The following is a 20,673-nucleotide window of genomic DNA, read 5'->3' as shown; positions in this document are numbered from 1 at the left end:
GGGAGAGACTAGTTTTAACAAATGTAATTAGTTTTAAAAAGAAGGGAAGGAGTACTGACATTTCAGATGTTAATCCTTCATCATAGCAAATGAAAGAATGAGAAAAGGTGGTCAGAATAGGAAAGACAGAAACAAAGAATGATTAGAGACCAGTTGGGAATGTAATTCTTTGGTGGCGAGTAAAGACGGGAGGAGGTGATCAAAGACAGGAACATTCAAATATTACAAGCAAATGAAGGAGTCTCTATGTGATTGGTATCTCTCACTCTAATATACACACACACACACGTATGTATATCGAGCGTGGTTGTTGCCAGCATTACCCTACTGGCTCCTGTGCAGGTAGCATGTAAAAAGCACCATTTGAGCATGGTCAATGCCAGTACCACCTGACTAGCCCTTGTGCAGGTGGCACGTTAAAGCACCAACTACACTCTCAGAGTGGTTGGCATTAGGAAGGGCATCCAGCCATAGAAACTTTGCCAGATCAGATTGGAGCCTGGTGCAGCCTTCTGGCTCACCAGCCCTCAGTCAGACTGTCCAACCCATACCAGCATGGAAAGCGGATGTTAAATGACGACGATGATATATATATATATATATATATATATATATATATATATATATACATGTATATATAGCACAATTTGCTTGTCTTTGGCTGTATCAACAAAGGTAGGCTATCTACACTATCAGTAAGATAGATACATCAAGTATAATATGCTGGTATATTTCCTGGAAAATGGCTGATGAAAAAAACTTCCCTGCTAATAGAATGTGCTTAAAAGGATAATATTATTACTGTAAATATAATATTGTCATGCAAGTTTGTTTAAAGAAATTGGTTTTCTTTCTGTTTTGTTTTGGTAACTCTTTTCATTTCTTAATGTATCTAACATAATATTTAGCCATAGGTGCAGTCGTAGCTGTGTGGTTTAGAAGTTCAGTTTCCAGCCACATGGTTCTGGTTTCAAATCTACTGCATGGCAGCCTCAGATTTATCTATGTAACAAGTGAAACTTGGTAAGCAGAAACTGTGTTGAAGCCTCTGTGTGTGTGTGTGCACACATGCATGTATGTGTGTGTACACCAATGTAAATTGGTGCATCAAGTTATACTGGAGACATAATATGTAGTGCTATGACCATCCTGTCTTTTGTCATATTGTCCAATGTGTCTTTATTTTTATTAAATGTGTTAGATGGTGTGATTAAAAAGATATTTAGCTGCTACTTCTTTTTACCAGGAGAGGCCACCTCTACCCATTGAGAGAGCCTTTACAAGGCAACTGAATATACTTAAATTAGCAGCCCAGTATCTCTCAACTCACACTGACCATCTTGGGAATGAGGATACATTAACTAACATGAGCTTGGGTGGACTGTGCTTTCACAAACCTACTCAATCAGAACTCTCCTTTGGCTATACAACAACAGCAACAATGTAGGGACTCTTTTGTTTGTCTAAGGAATATATATCATTGATTTCTTTAAGGTGTAAATTTCAAAAAAGTTCTACAGGTTTATTCAATCTTTTCCATTGATTCTTCTTGTTCATTTAAAATCAACTTCAAGAAGCAAAAAGAAGGAATGGTAAAATAAATAAGTAAAGAAATTAAAGAAATTCTTGAAATAAAAATCTTTTCGTTAATGACTATTTTGAAACATCATTTCTATCTAAACGATGCTGATTATTGATTACATATTGTGTCCTTGGCAGTTCCTCAGTCGCACTCGTCATTCTACTGAGATGGTATTTCATTTTTATTGAAATTCACTTGAGAAAAATGTTATTAGTACCATTAATTAATATTTTTAAAAAATTTTTATTTTTATTAATTTTTACTAAACATGGAAGAAATCTTTATTGAAAATGTATGAGATATGTTAACAATGACAAACTTTTAAAATCTGCAATTATTTATTGACTATCCAGCCTCTTTAATGTGCCTGCTGTTTAATGTATCTCTTGATTAGAGTTATTTTAAAATGTAAATGCTCGTTCCCTAAGAGTGCGATTAATTAGGTATCAAATTTATGACTACTAGTCATAAATTCATTAAATAAATAAAATAACATTCTGCAATAATAAAGTCTGCATGTGTGTATCAGTCTGCATTTAGAGTAATCTTTCACTTCCTTGTTCAGAATGTGACAAAAGTTTCCAATTTAATTGTTATATTTTGCTTTTGATTTGTTTCAGTCTGTCATGTTGGGGTTTTCGTCAAATGAATCAACTACAGGGCTTATTTCTTTAAGCCTGGTACTTAAGGGGCTTTTATGCAAGACTGCTGAGGGCGCGTGGCTTAGTGGTTAGGGCATTCGGCTCATGATCGTAAGGTTGTGAGTTCGATTCCCGGCGACGCGTTGTGTCCTTGAGCAAGACACTTTATTTCACGTTGCTCCAGTCCACTCAGCTGGCAAAAATGAGTTGTACTTGTATTTCAAAGGGTCAGCCTTGTCACTCTCTGTGTCACGCTGATTATCCCCGAGAACTACGTTAAGGGTACACGTGTCTGTGGAATGCTCAGCCATTTGCACGTTAATTTCACGAGCAAGCTGTTCCGTTGATCGTATCAGCTGGGACCCTCGTCGTCGTAACCGGCGGAGTCTTTTTTTTTTATGCAAGACTGCTAAATTACAGGGATGTACACAAACAAACACTGATTGTGAAGCAATAGTGCTAGACAAACGCACACACACACACACATGCACGCACACACTCACACACACATACACACACACATACACACTCACACACATAATATATATTCATGTGATGAGCCCTTTTCAGTTTCTCTCCACCATATCCACTAAGACTTTGGTCTAGCCAGGTCTATAGCAGAAGACACTTGCTCAAACTGAACCCAGAACCATATGGTTGGGAAGCAAACTTCTTACCATGCTGTCACACCTGTACCTACTTAATCGAAGTTTTAGTTTTTATTTTTATTTATATCACATTTTTGCAAACCACTTCATTGGTTACAAGATTCCAATGCATCAAACATTGTTTTAATGCTTTCATTCATGTAAGAGTGATGAGGGATTACTAGGACAAGTTGGGCAAAACAAATACTGCACAGGCTTTTTTTTTAAATGAATATGTTTATGGATATTCTTGCTAATGTTTATATCTTTAGTTGATATACATTATCAAAAGATATACACATATATGCATGCATATATAATATAAACCAGTTAAGACTGGCTGAAATGGATCTATAATTCTGCATATTTGGATTAATACACATACATTCACTCTCTCACACACACACAGTAACAACTTTGAAAATGTTAAAAACATTCTGTTTCTTAAGCCTAAATAGTAACTCAAAGAAATATAATTAATAAACATCTGGTTGCCTAAATGCTCTTTGCACAGTACATAAGCCAGTTGGTTTTGCAACTTGTACCACTGTAAAAGGAGTAAAATCTCTTGAGAAATTAGAATTCCTCACTCTGTTGCATCTGATGAAATTATTGCTGATTCTTTCATCACTTCTAAAGTTCAGCTGGCTTTTTAATATCTTAGAATTAAATAAAGTAATCAAATACTTAAAAATGAACTCTATAAATTAGGTGCTTTATTAGCCTTCTACAAGAAGTATCACCAAAGTACTGTGGCATATGGTATAATGGTAAAAAGAGAAAAGGAAGCTTTTGTGTGTGGTTGTATTTCTGTTTCCTTGTCTTAACATCACACACTAATTGGTTGGGTCGTTGGCCACTAAACTGGCGACCCCATCAAGCTTACTTGGTGAAGAGGGTGATTGTTGGACACCCTGCAGGACGAAAAATAAGATCCATCAAAGGGCAGAAAAACTACTGTGTAGTCAACAGCCAATTCAACAAGTACCTTGTCATGGTGGAGTGCCTGTGTGCTCCATTGACCCAGAGAGCTATGATAGAGTGAGAGAAATCTTTAGGCAGGTTTTACCAAGCCAGACAGGTCAAAGGGTAGGAAACAGACAAAACCTTAACCATTAGAGGAGTAAAGATCAATGACAATAAATCAAAGCATCTGCAGCAGGGTGTGGATTTAGTTATCAACAGGACCTAACAGATCAGATTCGTGGCTTTAAACTAACAGGATGTCATGCAGAGGATCTTGATTATAAGACAATGGATGAGACCCTAATAATCTTAGTTAGATGGAAACTGTAGGACCACATGGAGCAGTGCCTTGTGACACCTGTAGTATGTGCGACCGAAACCCCTAGGGGCATCATGTGGGTGACCTAGATAGATAGGTGAACTGCAAGCAAACAACCTCTCAGACAAGTGATGCTGTTTATTTTCTATTTGCTATGAAAGGACATCAGGAAAATATCTTGGAAACAAGTAGAGTTTGGTGAGAAGAAATGCACCCAGCCGTAAAAAATCTGCTCCACTGAATTCTGTCTGCTCCATGAGAGAATAGCAAAATAGATATTAAATAATGTTGATGGTAGTAGTAGTATTGTTGTTGTTGTTGGTGGTGGTGGTGGTGGTATTTATCTGATGACAATGTTATGCTTCCACTTAAAATGTAAATTTAAGGGCTAAAAAAACTGAAAATTAAATTTACCTTTGGTTTCTTTCAGGTATTTTCTAAGGTTTCTTAATTTTGGCTTAGTATTAATGAGAAATATGCAATGACTATGTTGCTTAAAAATAGAAATCTTTATCAATAGACACCAGGACATTTAATCTTCCCAGAGAATTAAAATTCTCTCACTCTTTAAATGATTCATTAATTCATAAGAATCTCATTATTGATGGAAATTTTAGAGCAGAGATATATACTGTTCCATATTTGTTGTCTGAGTAACATACAGCATCATTCTCATAACTAAGCTGTTACTTCTCTTTACTTCCTTTTCACTGTTATGATAGTAATTCTCAGGAAATCATTGATATGCTTTTGTTACACTAATTTTCATTTGTTTCTTATTTAAATACAGTCAATTTGGTGTAGTGACAAAATTAATATGCTTCTTTTATGTAAGCTCACAGTCTGTTTGTTGTTATCAATGTGGTCTGGTGATTTGCATCTCAGCTACTTGTTTGTTCCAAATCATTCTAAAATTCATAATCTAAAATAAAACAAAGAATATATATAAACCACACCCACATATATATATATATATATATATATATATATATATATATATTGAATTAGAGATAAAACCACTATTAGGCAAATCAAACAGTGAAAAACATTAACCAAAACAGAAATAAAAATAATTAATATAATATACAAAATATATAATATACAAAATTTAAAATTTAAATTATTTAAATTTAAAGTTAAAAATTTAAAAATATTAATTTAATTTTATAAATTCTTATATATATATATATATATTTTATTTTTATTTTTTATTTATTTATTTATTAATATTTAAAAAAAATATCTATAACTATCAAAAAGTATTAAAAGTTTAATATAAGATAAAATGTATATATATATATATAAATGATGATGATATTTTACTTGATGAATTTAACCGTTATTCTCATTCAAAAAGATAAACTTGTTATGCATCATAAAATGCTTTATCATTGTCAATAATTGTTTTAAGATTTTGTTGTTTATTGTAGACTTCTACTTCATCATCATCATCATGACAGCTTCTTTCTCTATGAATGAAGTTTCCTTTAAATATTCAATGTCTTAGAAATGTATGCCATTGATTTTGATTTAATCTTGTTTAGCTCCAGGTCTGACTTGATAAGGCAGATCTAATCCAAGTGTTCTGGCTATGGCCCTCTCATTTTTTTAAATATCTAGAACTACATTTTTTAAAAATATCTAGAACTACATACATTTTTTTTAATATCTAGAATTACATGTGTACTGCTAGTTTTATAGTATTACAGTGTGACTTGAAGCATTACATAGTGCCAAAGATCGCACACTTACCATCAAAATACAGGACCAGATACTGCAATAGCTGGAATTCTAGGTCAACACAGCTCATTAATATCTTCCTGAAACATTTGAAAGACCTATATGGGATGGGTATAGATGCCTTCAAAACAAAACTGGATCCCTAGTTGCTAAGAATACTGGATGAGCCAACTTCAAGGCAGGAAACACAAATGAGGGCAACAATATCAAACTCCCTCATTCACCAAATACTATTAAAGGAAGATTAATGAAAACAGAGCCCCAGCATGGCATGGTTCTCAAGCTGAAACTAATAAAAGAGTGAAAAAGTACTACTTCTAACAAGTCAAGCATTTATGCTGGATCACAGCAGCTGTCTCATCAGCCTCATGCAAATAATGGATCACATGTAAATTTCTTGTTATTTGCTAGAATTTGTATTTCGTGTGAATAGATTCCTAATAGAATAAAATTAGATTTAATCATTTAGGTATTCAAGCTTAACGTTGAAATTTCATTGAGACTATCTTTTGAAGCCCTCATTTAGTACAAAACATCTCAGATGATAAAAGGGAAGTTAGAAACTCAAAAATTTTACTACTTCATAGTTAATTAGTTAGCTAGTTAAATTACACACCAGCTGTTGATATATACTTATATATATATATATATATATATACTTATATATACATACACTTCATGTCCAGTCATATAAAAACAATTTAACATTAAATTAGAGTATTATTCAATCTTTTAGTAAGGTACATATTAACATTTATTAGGAAAAGGTTGACAGTATTTTCCATGTTTCAGCTGGCTCACTGTCAGCGTGTATGTGTATGCTTAAGAAACAATGAATAATTAAACGGGCTCTTTGTTAGTTTATGTGCATTAATTTCAATTAAGGATCAGCCATTCCTTGTATTATTTTATGCATTTGATCCTAAGAGTCAATGAGTATGCCATTGTAGTAGCACAGTAATGGGCAAAACCATCTTGCTTCAGAAAGATAAAAATAGGTAAAATACTTAAATAATTGAGCTTTATAAAGAAATTCCTGTTAGAAAATGTTAATGACAAAATGGAAAGGAAAAGGGGGCAATAGATAATTAATCTTTTATGCATTCAAGACAGCAATCTGAAAAAAAAAACTCATTGTTAAAGCATTAGATTGTTGTTCTCTTGGATGTAGTATATCCTTCAGGTTTTCTCATGAAATATCACCACATATGTAATGATAATTATTTTATAAGTTTTTTTTTCTTGGTGGTTCAATTATTTTATTTTTTAGATATGTGTTCTTTTAATTGCAACATAAATCAACAGAATAGCAACAACACTGTTGTAACTTTATTTGCTAAATTGTTTGCTTTTTATAATTTACATTTTCTCTTTTTCCACAAACTGCAAAAACATGGGATATTTATCATGCCTTTTATCATTTACTTGTTTCAGTCATTGTGCTGTGACCATGCTGGGGCACTGCCTTGAAGAGTTTAGTTAAACAAACTAGCCCTAATATTTATTTATTTTTTTAAACCTTGAACTGTTAGTAACTTTTTGCTGAACCACTAAGTTATAAGAACATAAACAAATTAACTCTAGTTGTCGAGTGGTGGTGGTCGCAAAGATACACACACACACACACACACACACTCACAAGGGTTTGGTTGGCCCAGGGCTATAGCAGGAGATGCACCACTCAGTGGAACTAAACCCAGAACCACATGGCTAAGAAGCAAACTTCTTACCTCACAGCCACACCTGCACTTCTTTATTTATTTTTTGTGCTGATAATGGTGGAAGGGTCATTTATTTACCTGAAAAATACCTGTTCTTGTTCATCCTCATGCATCATTATTGTTTGATGTAGGTATTTGTTATTTTCTTAACAAGTATATCTCATTTAATATCACTATCATCAGTTTTTGCATCTGTTTATTTTCATGCTAACACAGGTCACAAGGATTGGCTTTACAGCTTCTTTCTAATTTGGCTTATATTTATATTTATATACTCACACACACTATATACATACACACACACACACTATATATATATATATATATATAATATATATATATATATATATATATATATATATATATATATATGTATATATATATATATATATATATATATATTATATATATATATTTCTGATCTCTTTGTTCATTTTTTTTATCTGATTTTTTATTTTGATTTGGTTTCCCTGAGTGAGATTTATTCACTCTGTCAGTTTTGATTCCACCGTACACATACACACATGAGTCAGTGAGAAAGCTTCTATGCAGGTGCTTGGTTTGCTAGAAATAACAACCAAATTTGCTTTTGCTGGCTGTTAAAATGCTGTCAATATTTGGTCTGCTTAGTCAAAGCAGATGAAAGGCTAAACAATACCAACACCATCGCATGAAGCACATAGAACACGTACATGTGTGTGTGTGTAGATTTGGGCATAGCAATGTGATAAATATTTGCTTCCTAACCACATGGTTCTGGGTTCAGTCCCACAGTCAAACCATTAAGCTAGTGTTTTCTACAATAGTTACGGGCCCACTAAAGCCTTATGAGTAGATTTAATAAACAGAGACTGAAGGAAGCCCATTGCATATAAATATTTATTTATATGTGTGGGTGTGTGCTTGTGAGTGTGTTTTACTGTCTCCTTGCTTCAGCATCCTGTGATAATTGTAAACAAGTGTCACCACATTGCAAGTGATATCCTTGGTTTCTAATCTTCAGTGAAAATATGTCTGGTTATGAGAAAATATTACTTTTTAGGGGAAACAGTTAAAGGTTAACAACAGGAAGGGCAATCGGCTATAGAAAATTTGGCTCAACAAATTCCATCTGACCCATGCAAGCATGGAAAAACAGATGTTAAAATAATGATGAAGATATTTATATCAGAAGCCTTTGGAAACTTTGTGGAGTATAAAATATATCATTCTTAATGGTGGAATTTCAAGTAGATAACACTATAAATAATACTATGTAAATATTTGGTGTAAATAATTGAACAAATAAGCTCTTAGTCACTTTATGTATGTATATTTTTGTATATATTAATGATTTTAAGATGGGAATTTGTATATTTAAGTAGCTGTAAAAACCTCTCCTTCTGTCATTCCTCCCTTAGGAAGACAAAATTTACACTATCTCTACTGAAATAATGAACTTCCTTGCCAGCTCTTTTAACCATCTACTCTGAAGATATGAAATATAGAAAACGTAAGAGGATAAAGTAGAAGAATAATTTTGTTCAACAGGCAGCTGACACATGGTCACTCAACCTGCTGAAAATAGCAGCCAAATCTCATAAATCACACCCTAACATTTTAAATAAAGGTTATATTGTACAATATAGTTGCTGATATATATCTTGTTATAATGATTAATAGAGAAATCTCCAGAAAATTGTATTTCTTCTTGTATTAGGTAATAACTTTTCTTTTAGACATGTATTGGCAACAACTATGTTCTAGTTTTGTCATTTTTTTTATTAAGTTTTTTTTCTCATTTCTGCATGAGTTCCTAGCTATTTGTTTCCTTGGAAACATTTTTACACATTGAGAATTGTCAAAGCATGAAATAATCTGGTTGCTGCTGGTTGTTAGCTGTCAGGAAATCCTTCAAAAATTCCATGCTTCCTGAAATTTTCCAGTGCCACTTCTGACATGCATATGCACTCTTTTACTGCTCATTTTCCTGTCATTTAGTGTTTTATTTTGTGTACTCTGCATGTACTTCTGGCTATCATTGTACTCTTTCTTTACTTATCACCACTTCCTTTCCCTTCAATTACCCTCTTTCAATGAGTCTCTGTATATCTGAGCACTTTATACAATATGCTAAATATTATTATTATTATTATTATTACTATTATTAAGGTGGTGAGCTGAAATGCTTAGTGGTATTTCATCTGCCGTTATGTTCTGAGTTCAAATTCCACCGAAGTCGACTTTGCCTTTCATCCTTTTGAGGACAATTAAATAAGTACTAGTTATGCACTGGGATCGATCTAATCAACTTAATCCCTTTGTCTCATCTATGTTTATCCCTCTGTGGGCAATAAAGAAATTATTATTATTATTAAGGTAGTGAGCTGGAACAGTTATTAGCATGCTGGACAAAATGTTTAGCAGTACTTCGCCTGAAGCTACGTTCTGAGTTCATATTCCGCCAATGTTAACTTTGCCTTTCATCCTTCCGAGGTCGATAAAATAAGTACCAGTTGAACACTGGGGTCGATGTCATCAACTCATCCCCACCCCCCAAATTGCTGTATTGTGGCAAAATTTGAAACCATTATTATTATTATTATTACTTTTTTTTTTCTTCTTTCAAATTTTCTTCCATTTCTTGCCGAGTGTCTTCCCGACTCCTAGGGCAAAGAAACTCATAGTGTATATTGGTAGGCCATTAAACCAAACTCAGTAGTTCGTTCATTTTTTTTTTTTTTTTTAAAGTTAAATTAAAATACATGAGCAGCAACAGTTCTCACATCGACAATGCTCTTCTCAATACGTGTGATGTACCAGTTAAGACAATCTTTTGCACTTCTTGCAGGGATGGTAAGCCAGGGATCATTCTCATATAATTTTCGGTTCCCTTCTTGATCATTCCTAGTGCTCCTACGATCACTGGTATTGTAACCGCCTTGAGATGCCACATTTTCTCAATTTCAATGAGTAGGTCTTTATTATTATTATTATTATTATTATTATTATTATTATTATTATTTCAATGAGTAGGTCTTTATTATTATTATTATTATTATTATTATTATTATTATTATTATTACTTTTATTTTTATTATTATTTACTTTTATTATGTGCCGGTGGCACATAAAAAGCACCATTCATACATGGTCATTGCCATTGTCACCTGACTGGCTCCTGTGCCAGTGGTATGTAAAAAGCACCATTCAAGCGTGGTCGATGCCAGTACCCACTGACTGGCCCTCGTACCGGTGGCATGTTAAAGCCCCCACTACACTCTTGGAGTGGTTGGCATTAGGAAGGGCATCCAGCAATAGAAACTTTGCCAGATCAGATTGGAGCTTGGTGCAGCCTTCTGGCTTGCCAGACCTCAGTCAAACCGTCCAACCCATGCCAGCATGGAAGGCAGACGTTAAGCGATGATGATGATGAATCAATATGATTTATGTAAACACTACTAGAAATTTGACCGTTTGATTTATATGTGAGTAGCTAGGTGTTTACTCTTGCTTGTTAACGATAGACAGATAGAAGCAATACTTTGGGAGAGGAGTATAGTTGATTAAACCAATCCAAGTACTCACACAGTACTTTGTTTTATTGACCCCTGACCTTGCTGAGATTTGAACTCAAATGTAAAGGGTGGTTGGTAACGGCAAATATTTATACAATGTTGATCAATAAATTTTTTTATTTGTTGGTGATTTTTAAACACAACACGATGCTAAGTAACCACCCTCACAAATACTCTAACCATAAGCTAAAACAAACAAAAAAAGGAAGTTAGACCTTGTTAATATGCACTTGTAACATTTCACAAGGTTTCATATATGTGCAATGATAAATAACAACCAAGAAATATGAACCTTTAAGACAAACATAAAATCTGAAACTTGATATAGGAAATACTGAATGTAATAGTTTGTTCATAGTATTTTTGGTATATTTTAAAAGCGTCTCGTAAAGTAAGATTATAACTTTTCACCCTATTAGTTTCATGTTCAAATTTGAACATTTTGGGAATATTTTACATCTATACCTTGTTTCAGTTTGGGTGATGTCTGATCATTAGCAGGTGTCTTATTCCTACACATGTTCCCTGTTAGAATTCAGTCTGTTTCTATGTAAGATTCTGATCTGAAATCAAACCAGTTGAAATAGAGTACAGATGGAACATTAAAATTTTTTTTTTGTATATTTTTAAGTATTCATTTCCTAAGATGAAAATAAATTTAGAAGATGAGTAAATTAAACAGTACTAATTTTATAAAAAACATCTCATCCCAGATATTTTAGACATTTATATAAAAGTATTTAATGCCATCTAATTTGATAATTATTCTCTTAACTTTACAGTATCACAGGCCATCCAAGACTCTATAGTCTTGTTCTTTAGGTTCTACTTTAGATCACAGATATTGAAATAAGAAACACTGGTTTACTTAAAAATTCACAAATTTAATGAAATTGTATCTTTAAACATCTGAATTAGGTCCCAGAGAGAATAGTAAAATTTCTCCCAAAGTTGAAGTTGATTGGGACTTCACAAATAATATATATATATGTATATTGATAGATAATAATACTTCAACTAATATTTTTTCAGTGGTTGAATCATTAGCATGCCAGGCACAATGCTTAGCAGCATTTCTTCTGTCTTTGCATTCTGAGTTCAAACTCCACTGAGGTCAACTTTGCTTTCATCCATTTGAAGCTCAATAAAATATGAGTTGATCATTGGGGTCAATGTAGTTGGCTTAGCCTCCCCCACCCCCAAGCTTGCTGGCCTTGTGCCAAAATTTGAAAGCAATGTTGTTTTCAATTTTTCAGGACCATAAAACACAATTACTATATAGTTTACCTTGTGGAAAGATGTTATTTATAATACACTAATATATTTTGTGTATTCCCAATGTTACCATTACTGTACAGGGAGACTAAATGTGTTTTAAGCAAATGAATATACTTCTATCACTAAATATACTTACACATATTGGAGTGTGAAATATATGTGTTGTTTTTTGTTGCAAATATTTTGGTCCAATCTTTACCAGCTACTGTTTAAGACAGCATTAATCATCATCATCATCAATTTAACATTCTCTTTTCTATGTATAGGTCAGACAGAATTTATTGCGACAGATGTATTATAGTTTGGTGTCCATTCTGTCGCCAACGCTTATCTCTTTCCATGTAAGGTAATATTCGCCTATGGCCAGTCATTGCTTGTATGAGGGACTTGTCTACAGCTATCACTCTATGCCAAGAGAAAGAGACTGCCATGACAAATACACGATTAAAGAACTAATAGTTTTAATACTGGATTCAGCATTTTTTCTACCATTGGTATTATGCTCTCTCCGTGGCAGGATTCCCATGATAAAAAAATGGATAATTCAGTTGTTGATGTTTGTAATATAAATAGAGCTGTAGGAACAAGGGGAGCCTGGTTATAGTTGTTCCATCTATTACAAACAACAGTCAAAACTACCTGAAATCACATTACTCTATTGTCTTAAAAAATATAAAACCACAATGGAGGTCCTAGATACACTAGGTCTGAATAAAAGATGAACTGGTCACATGTGGAATGCATTTTGATTGCAGGTCCATTCCATCGTGACTGACCTGCGGATAAACAACATTAACGCAAATCAACAAAAGAAACTATGTCTGGTTCAAATAATTTTCTGCTATCTTAAAAGAAAGAAATATTTAATAATCTAACTTTTCAAATAATATGTCTGAATGGTCAAGGATGGTATGTTTTAGATGGTACAGTCTTCCTTTTGCTGCTAACCTACCTGAGACAACCACTATTTGCTTCAGTGATACAGACACTTTGTTTTAGCAGCATCTAAATTAAAACCTTCCATCAAAATATCTTTGGTTTTGTTTTAAATCATTATCTTCAAAATCAATCACAGCAAAGGCAGCATAGTTCAACAGTAATAGATGGAACAAAAAGGGTTGAATGATAACAGCAAATGATGAACTTTACTATGAACCATTTTTCTTCAGAGAATATTTTTTAATTCTAAGGTGGCAAGCTAACAGAAATGTTAGCACACTGGGCAAAATGCTTAGCAGTATTTCATCTCTCTTTACGTTCTGAGTTTAAATTCTGCCAAGGTTAACTTTGCCTTTCATCCTTTTGGAGTCAATTAAGTACCAGTTGTGTACTGGGGTCAATCTAATCGACTGGCCCCCTCCCCCAAAAATTTTGGGCCTTGTGCCTAGAGTAGAAAATAATATATTTTAATTCCATTAATATATTCAGGTGTCTGTATTTAGAAATTGAAAAGAAAAATTATTTTTTGTAGTTGTTTAACCGTTGATCAATGTTAAAATAGCAGACTTATAGTCAAAGACATGCCAGCCATGACCACATTATCTTTTTTCTAGCCTAAATTATCTTGTCTACCATTTCATCAGTCTACCATTATCCTGTCTACCATTTACTCAGTGCTGTCAGTAATTTCTTCTCCCACCGTTGATCTCCAGCTCCACTCGATCACTCCTACCCTCACTTCTAAAATGTCAGTGGTCATGTAACCCCTCTACGAGAAGAAACCTGTTCTACTCTGGTACCTTCTCTCATTCATTCTTTTGCTCATCTTATGCCACTCATCTTCTGACATGAAGTTGCACCCTCATGGTTCATAGTCTTGCAAACTACATGACAGCCTGACTAGGGCTGGTGGCATGAAAAAGTCACTCAATACATGCTGTAAAGTGCTTGGCATTAGGAAGATCATCCAGCCATAGAAAGCATGCCAAACCAGGTATTAGAGCACACTGCAGTCCTTGGGCCCATCGGATCCTGTCAAACCATCCAACCAGTGACAGCATGAAGCATGAATGTTAGATGACGCAAATGTATCTATATATCTATGAATACATTTGTATACAAATAGATAAAAAGACAGAAAGATAGATGTGTATACACACACACACACACACGCACATAATGGTGTTTGTAATTTGAGAAAAATTTAGTCACTAATTTTAACAGATCAAATAGTCATGCAGACACAAACATGCTTGTTGGTTTACCATGTTCACTCAATATTCTGTAGTATTTAGAATATGTAATAAGTGGTTCTGTACATCACATTTTCATTATATATTGGATTGTGCTACTGGCTTTGTATTCAGTATGTTGGTTAGATGGCTTGAAATTTTAAGTATTCTAATTTGATTGGCTGAGGCTATACACAAGTAATTTCACTTTGGAATACCAATTTGTATGTGTTACTTTGATTTGCTGGCCTGTACACATGGAAACACACACACACACACGTATATATATATATATATATATATATATGTACTTACATATATTTACATACATATATACATATATATATATATACGTACACACACGTGTATGTGTATATGTGTATTTGCATGCAAATATGTGCACATATATATTGTATGGATATAGATATGTAAAAAAAATATGCATATATATATATATATATATATATACATATACATCTACATGTATCCATATATGCTTGTATATGTATATAGGTGTGTATATGTTTGTATATGTACATAGGTGTATATATGTTTGCATATATATGTAGCTATATATATATACATACATACATACATATATATATATATATACACACGTTTGTATAGGTATGTAGGTTTATATATATATATATAATATATATATATATATATAATATATATATATATGTATACACACATATGTATACACACTTACATACATGACTGTTTTTGTAAATCTTTAGTTTCATCTTTTGATTTTGCTGTAACCAATAATGTTTGCATTATTCTTTCTGTAATTTTTCATTTCATTTTGCATTTTTTTTTAAATTTCGTGATTTTTTTTCTTTTAACTTAAGGATTGATTTCTACATTTAAAAAAAATAATAAATAAAATAATGATAATGATATTTTATTAGCTGAAAAAAAGAAATCAACTTGTAGTTGCTTAGAAAATAAATATTATTGTGATGTTAACCCTTTGAAATTGAAGTAGATTGTACAACAGAAATTTTATGCTACGTTTTTTTTTTAAATTTTGTATCATACATTTTGTAAACAAGTTGTTGCTTGTAGAATTCCAGCAGGCCAATCACTGATTCACTGCATTACCAATGGCTGGAGTGACGGGGATGTGATTCAGGCAAAATAAATACCACAAGTTATTTTTCTCATGAACACATTGATTTTTTGTATATTTTTTGCCAATATACATGGGAGAAACAAACCCACACATGCTTGCGTGTGAATGACTGTGTGCTTATGATGTTCATCTTGTAGCAACATGGTTTTGTGTACAATCCCACGGAGTTAAGTCCCCATGGGCAAGTGTCTTCTACTACAGCCCCAAGTCAATAAAAGCTTTGTGTGTAGATTTGGTTGATGGAAATTGAAAGATGCTTTTCATCTGTGTGTGTGTGTGTGTGTGGGTGTGTCCTTGTCTTGAAATTGCATGCAGATTGTAAATAAATGCCACCCTCTTACAATCAGTCTCTTTCATTTACAATTTTATGTGAAAACATGTCTGGCCATTGTACTGTTCATGTTCAAAGAGTTTGGGAAAATATTACCTTACCTGGAAACTAATAAGGGCTGGTGACAGGAAGAGCCTCTGGCATTAGAAAATCTGCCTCAATGAATTTTTTCTGGCCCGTGCAGACATAGTAAAATAAAGCTAAATGATGATGGTGATGAGAGATATTTCAAAAGTTGCTTTGTTGGTGCGGAAAGTATGATTCTGTGATGTAAGTACAATATTTGTGACAATATACTGGGATAAAGTATGAAACCGTAAATTCATAAATATAATCAACTCTGCAGCTGATCTGAAAGCAGTTAAATGTGAAATACAGTAGTTCCTTTAACTAGTATAATCATTATCATCATTTAATGTCCATCTTCTGTACTATCAAACCATCTAACCCATGCCAGTATGGTTAAATGATGATACTACTTTAAGAGACTACAGTATTTCACTTTTACCTTCTTTCAGATCAGCTGCTTAGTTGTTTATATTTTGGTCAAGAGAATTGTCATACAGGATGTAACATTTATGTTTCGTGTTATCATGATCAGCCACCATATGGATGGAAGTTTAGCATTCCTTTCATTTTTCTTGGAGAATTTTCTTTTAAATAATTAAATTTTTCTTAAAGGTAACTGTCATTAAATAATGTAAAATACACATCAAGTGTAGTTTGTGTATCCTGAGGAAAGAGGCACAATAAGATAATGTTATCTCCCAACTGATGTACCATAAGCAATTTTACTTAAGTTTCTGCTAACAGACTGTGATATTTTGATTTGCTTTCAGTATTTTACCATTAGTTGCAATTATTGTGCCTAGCAGATGTAGGCTTATCAGGCTCCCTTATCTATGGTGCTTGGTCTCCCACCCATAATATGGCCACAGTAGATGCAGGACAACTTTTTTTTATATATACTTAAAAATAAACTAAGCAAAATACCAGCAAATGCAGTAATTATCTGCGGTGTTGATCAAAAATTTTCCATTTCCCTCAGATTTATATCCTCAAAGACCTCTAACCCCTCATTTCATAGAAGAATCTTTTATTCTGTCTTTTATAATGAAAATACAATAATCAAATGAATTTTCGATAATTTATTTCAAAAATACTCCTCAGTAGGAAAATTATTTCTAAGTTTTGTATATAATTATATTATTGAATTTATAAGCCGTTATATATACACATACTTACACAGGGACATTACATTCATGTATATAGTGAAAAGGTTAAAAAAATATATTCCATGTGAATTATAGTAAAAAATATAAAAAGGAGAACATACAAATTTTAAGTTGGGTGGTACATGGCTCGATGGTTAGAGCATCAGGCTCACAATCACAAGGTAGTGAGTTTAATTCCAGTACTGGGTTGTGTTGTGTTCTTGAGCAAGACACTTTACTTCACATTGCTGCAGTTCATTCAGCTGTAGAAATGAGTTGCAATGTCACTGGTGCCAAACAGTATCGGTCCCTTTGCTTTTCTCTTGGATAACATCAGTGGCATGGAGAGAGAAGGTTGGTATGTGTAGACAACTGCTGGTCTTCCATTAAAACCTTGCCCAGACTTGTGCTTTGGAGGAGAACTTTCTAAGTACAAACTCATGGCCATTCATGACCAAAAGCGGTCTTTATATGTGTATGTGTTCATGTGCGCATATGCATGAGTGTGTTTTATATATATATATATATATATATATATTATATGCTGTTTCAGTCGGTGGGCTATGCCCATGCTGGAGCTCTGAAATTCAAGGATTTTTAATTCTGGTACTTCTATAAGCTCCTTTTACCAAACAACTGAGTTTATGGTAGAGTTTTGGGTAGAGAAAACACTTACCCAATGTGACATTCTGTGGAACTGAATCCAAAACTGTGTAGTTGAAGGGCAGACTGCTCCACTACATAACCATGCCAGTGCTACACACACACACACACACACACACGTGCGCAACAAGCTACTTTATCTTCTGTCTACCTACATTTACTCACATGCTATTGGTCAACATGCAGCTGTAGTATGGGGCAGAGCACCAGCTTACAGCATTCGCACCGTAACCATATGGTTCCAAATCGAACTTTGTAACCATGTAACCATTCACACGTGCCTGCACTTGTATGTTGAATAAGATACTCCTTACTCATTGCAAATGGGTAATGCAACAGATACAGTATGATCGCTGGCAGAATGATGGAGTATGAAGGGTTCAAATGTGATAGATATTTAACAATAGAAAGCATCTTGAAATGATTTTCATGAATTGTCCATTTAAAGTGTTGCTAATAAATTGAATGTTTATGCTGAAATAGGGAAGTATTAATGTGGCTGACTCCATCAATTACCTGACTTAATACATTATTGACAGCTAATTACTTGATCAAAATTTATACTTTTCTCACCAGTCTTACTATATTTTTGAACATGGAAATATCGTTAATTACTTCTATTTTAAATATAATGTTAATTGCATTTGATATGTTACATTAATTACTACTTCCCTTGGAGATGTAGTTCTAGTTATTGTATCTAGTTAGTTTTGTGTGTGTGTGTGTTTCCGTATATATGCTTCTAGTTCATTATCAGAGTGATAATTCAGTACTGATGTTACAATTGATTATAAATATTACAGAATCATTAGAACATCTGACAAAATACCTTGCGGTATTCAGTTACAACCCTTTCCAGTTTGTGATTAAATCCTGCTGAAATCAATTTTTCCCTTTCATCCTTCCGGGGTCGGTAGGATAAAGAACAAATGAAATAGAGGAATCAATTTATTGACTATACACTCCTCCACAATGTGTGGCCTTGTTTCTCTGTTAGAAATCAAATATCATAGATTTCTTAAGTTTACTATTGTCCATTTCATTTAAATACAACTGATTTAGTTTCCTTATTCTTTTTCTTCAATGCTTTGCCCCTTGTTAGTATGTTGATGGTTCTTTCTTCCGTTATACACCATATCTGTATTTTTAGAGAGTTGTTTTGCCTATCTACCATATTTCCATATTGGCATGAGAGGGAGGAATTCCAACCATGTTTCGTGGTTCGCTACCTCAACAGCTCCTTTATAGGATCCAGTGGCTAAAGACATCATCAGGAGCCACGTCCGGCTTCAGCCCCTACTTCTCTACCATTTTCAATGTGGTGTGCTCTCCCCCCTCAGAGGTGTCTTCAGCTCTGGTGTTAAGTACGTTCTTTTCTTTCTCATTTTTTCTTTGGCCTTTTCGATGCAGCATCAACAAATGGCAGCAGGCAAATGACTATACTGCCAAATATTATTTTTATTTTTCTCATGCTTTATTTTTTTATTATTATGGGTGAAAATGATTTTGGAGGGGGCAGTCTTACCATATTTGGTTGTGTATAATATGCACTTTGTTTTTTTTTTTTAAATATCTCAAAAAACATTACCTCCATGTCCTACATGTGAAGTTGAGCCTATATCCTACCTTTTATCTTTTTTCAGTCATTAGACCACAGCCATACTGGGGCACAGCCTTGAAGAATTGTAGTCAAGCGAATAAACCCCAGGACTTATTTTTTAAATCTAGTACTCATGCTGTTGATCTCTTTTGTCAAACTTCTAAATTGCAAGGACATAAACACACCAACACCAGTTGTCAAGTGTTGGGCAGAGGGGGGGAGCACAAATGCATGCACACACACACACACAAATATATATGATGGGCTTTTTTTAATTTCTATCTACCAAATCCATTCACAAGGCTTTGGTCAGTCTGAGGCTATAGTAGAAGGCACTCACCCAAGGTGCCACGATGTAGGACTGAACCCAGAACCATGTAGTTGGGAAGTGATCTTCTTACCACACAGCTATGCATGTGCCTTTGTATACACTAAAAACTTTTTTGCCTAAATATATGCTACAGAAATTGAGGTGTGTTTAATATAACTGTGCATTTTTTTACCAGCAAATAATCTGTTGCCCAGTTCAGCACCACCAACTGACCTTCAGATACTTTCAGTGTTGTCCACATTGTTGCAAGCATTTAGGGTAGGGCTTCAGTCTGAAAAGAACTTCCTCTCTTCCTCACACCACTCATGGAGTCCCTGGAAAAGATCATAGGTTTTGTTTTACCTCTTCTGATGAAATCTTGAACCAAAAAATAAAAAGAGAAAATAAAGCAGAGCAAGCCAAAGAAATGTCATGTAAAGATACAGCAGAATATCTTAATAAAAATGATGATAATTTAGTTGGTTTGTCCAGCATCTGAAATTTTCCGCTTTCTTCACTCAGTGAAAACCTTTTCTTAACAATAGTTGGCTTACATTTTCAAATAAAAATGGTGAAAACAGAAACTTGGACAGACAGTCCAACAAATGCCTTTGTATTCTTACAAGTTGTAACTTACTTTATTTAAGATTGCTTTGTCTATTTATTCCAAGTATAGATGGAAAGAAGAAAAAACTTTTGATTATCTTTAACACTTTTAATATAAAACTGGCAGAGACTGCCTGTAGATAAGTATTATTCATAGCTAAAGTGGAATCTCAATCAAAATCCCAT

At 33.6% G+C, this 20,673-nt stretch overlaps 1 protein-coding gene across 1 annotated transcript in view; it reads left to right on the top strand.

The window, feature by feature from the left end:
• LOC115219701 (diacylglycerol kinase zeta-like) overlaps nt 1–20,673 on the top strand; it is a 545,273-nt gene that overhangs the window by 51,813 nt on the left and 472,787 nt on the right. The gene's annotated exons all lie outside the window — the stretch shown is intronic.

Source organism: Octopus sinensis, linkage group LG15 (genome assembly GCF_006345805.1).
Source record: "Octopus sinensis linkage group LG15, ASM634580v1, whole genome shotgun sequence".
Taxonomy (NCBI): Eukaryota; Metazoa; Mollusca; class Cephalopoda; order Octopoda; family Octopodidae; genus Octopus; species Octopus sinensis.
This window is presented reverse-complemented; position numbering and strand designations above follow the sequence as displayed.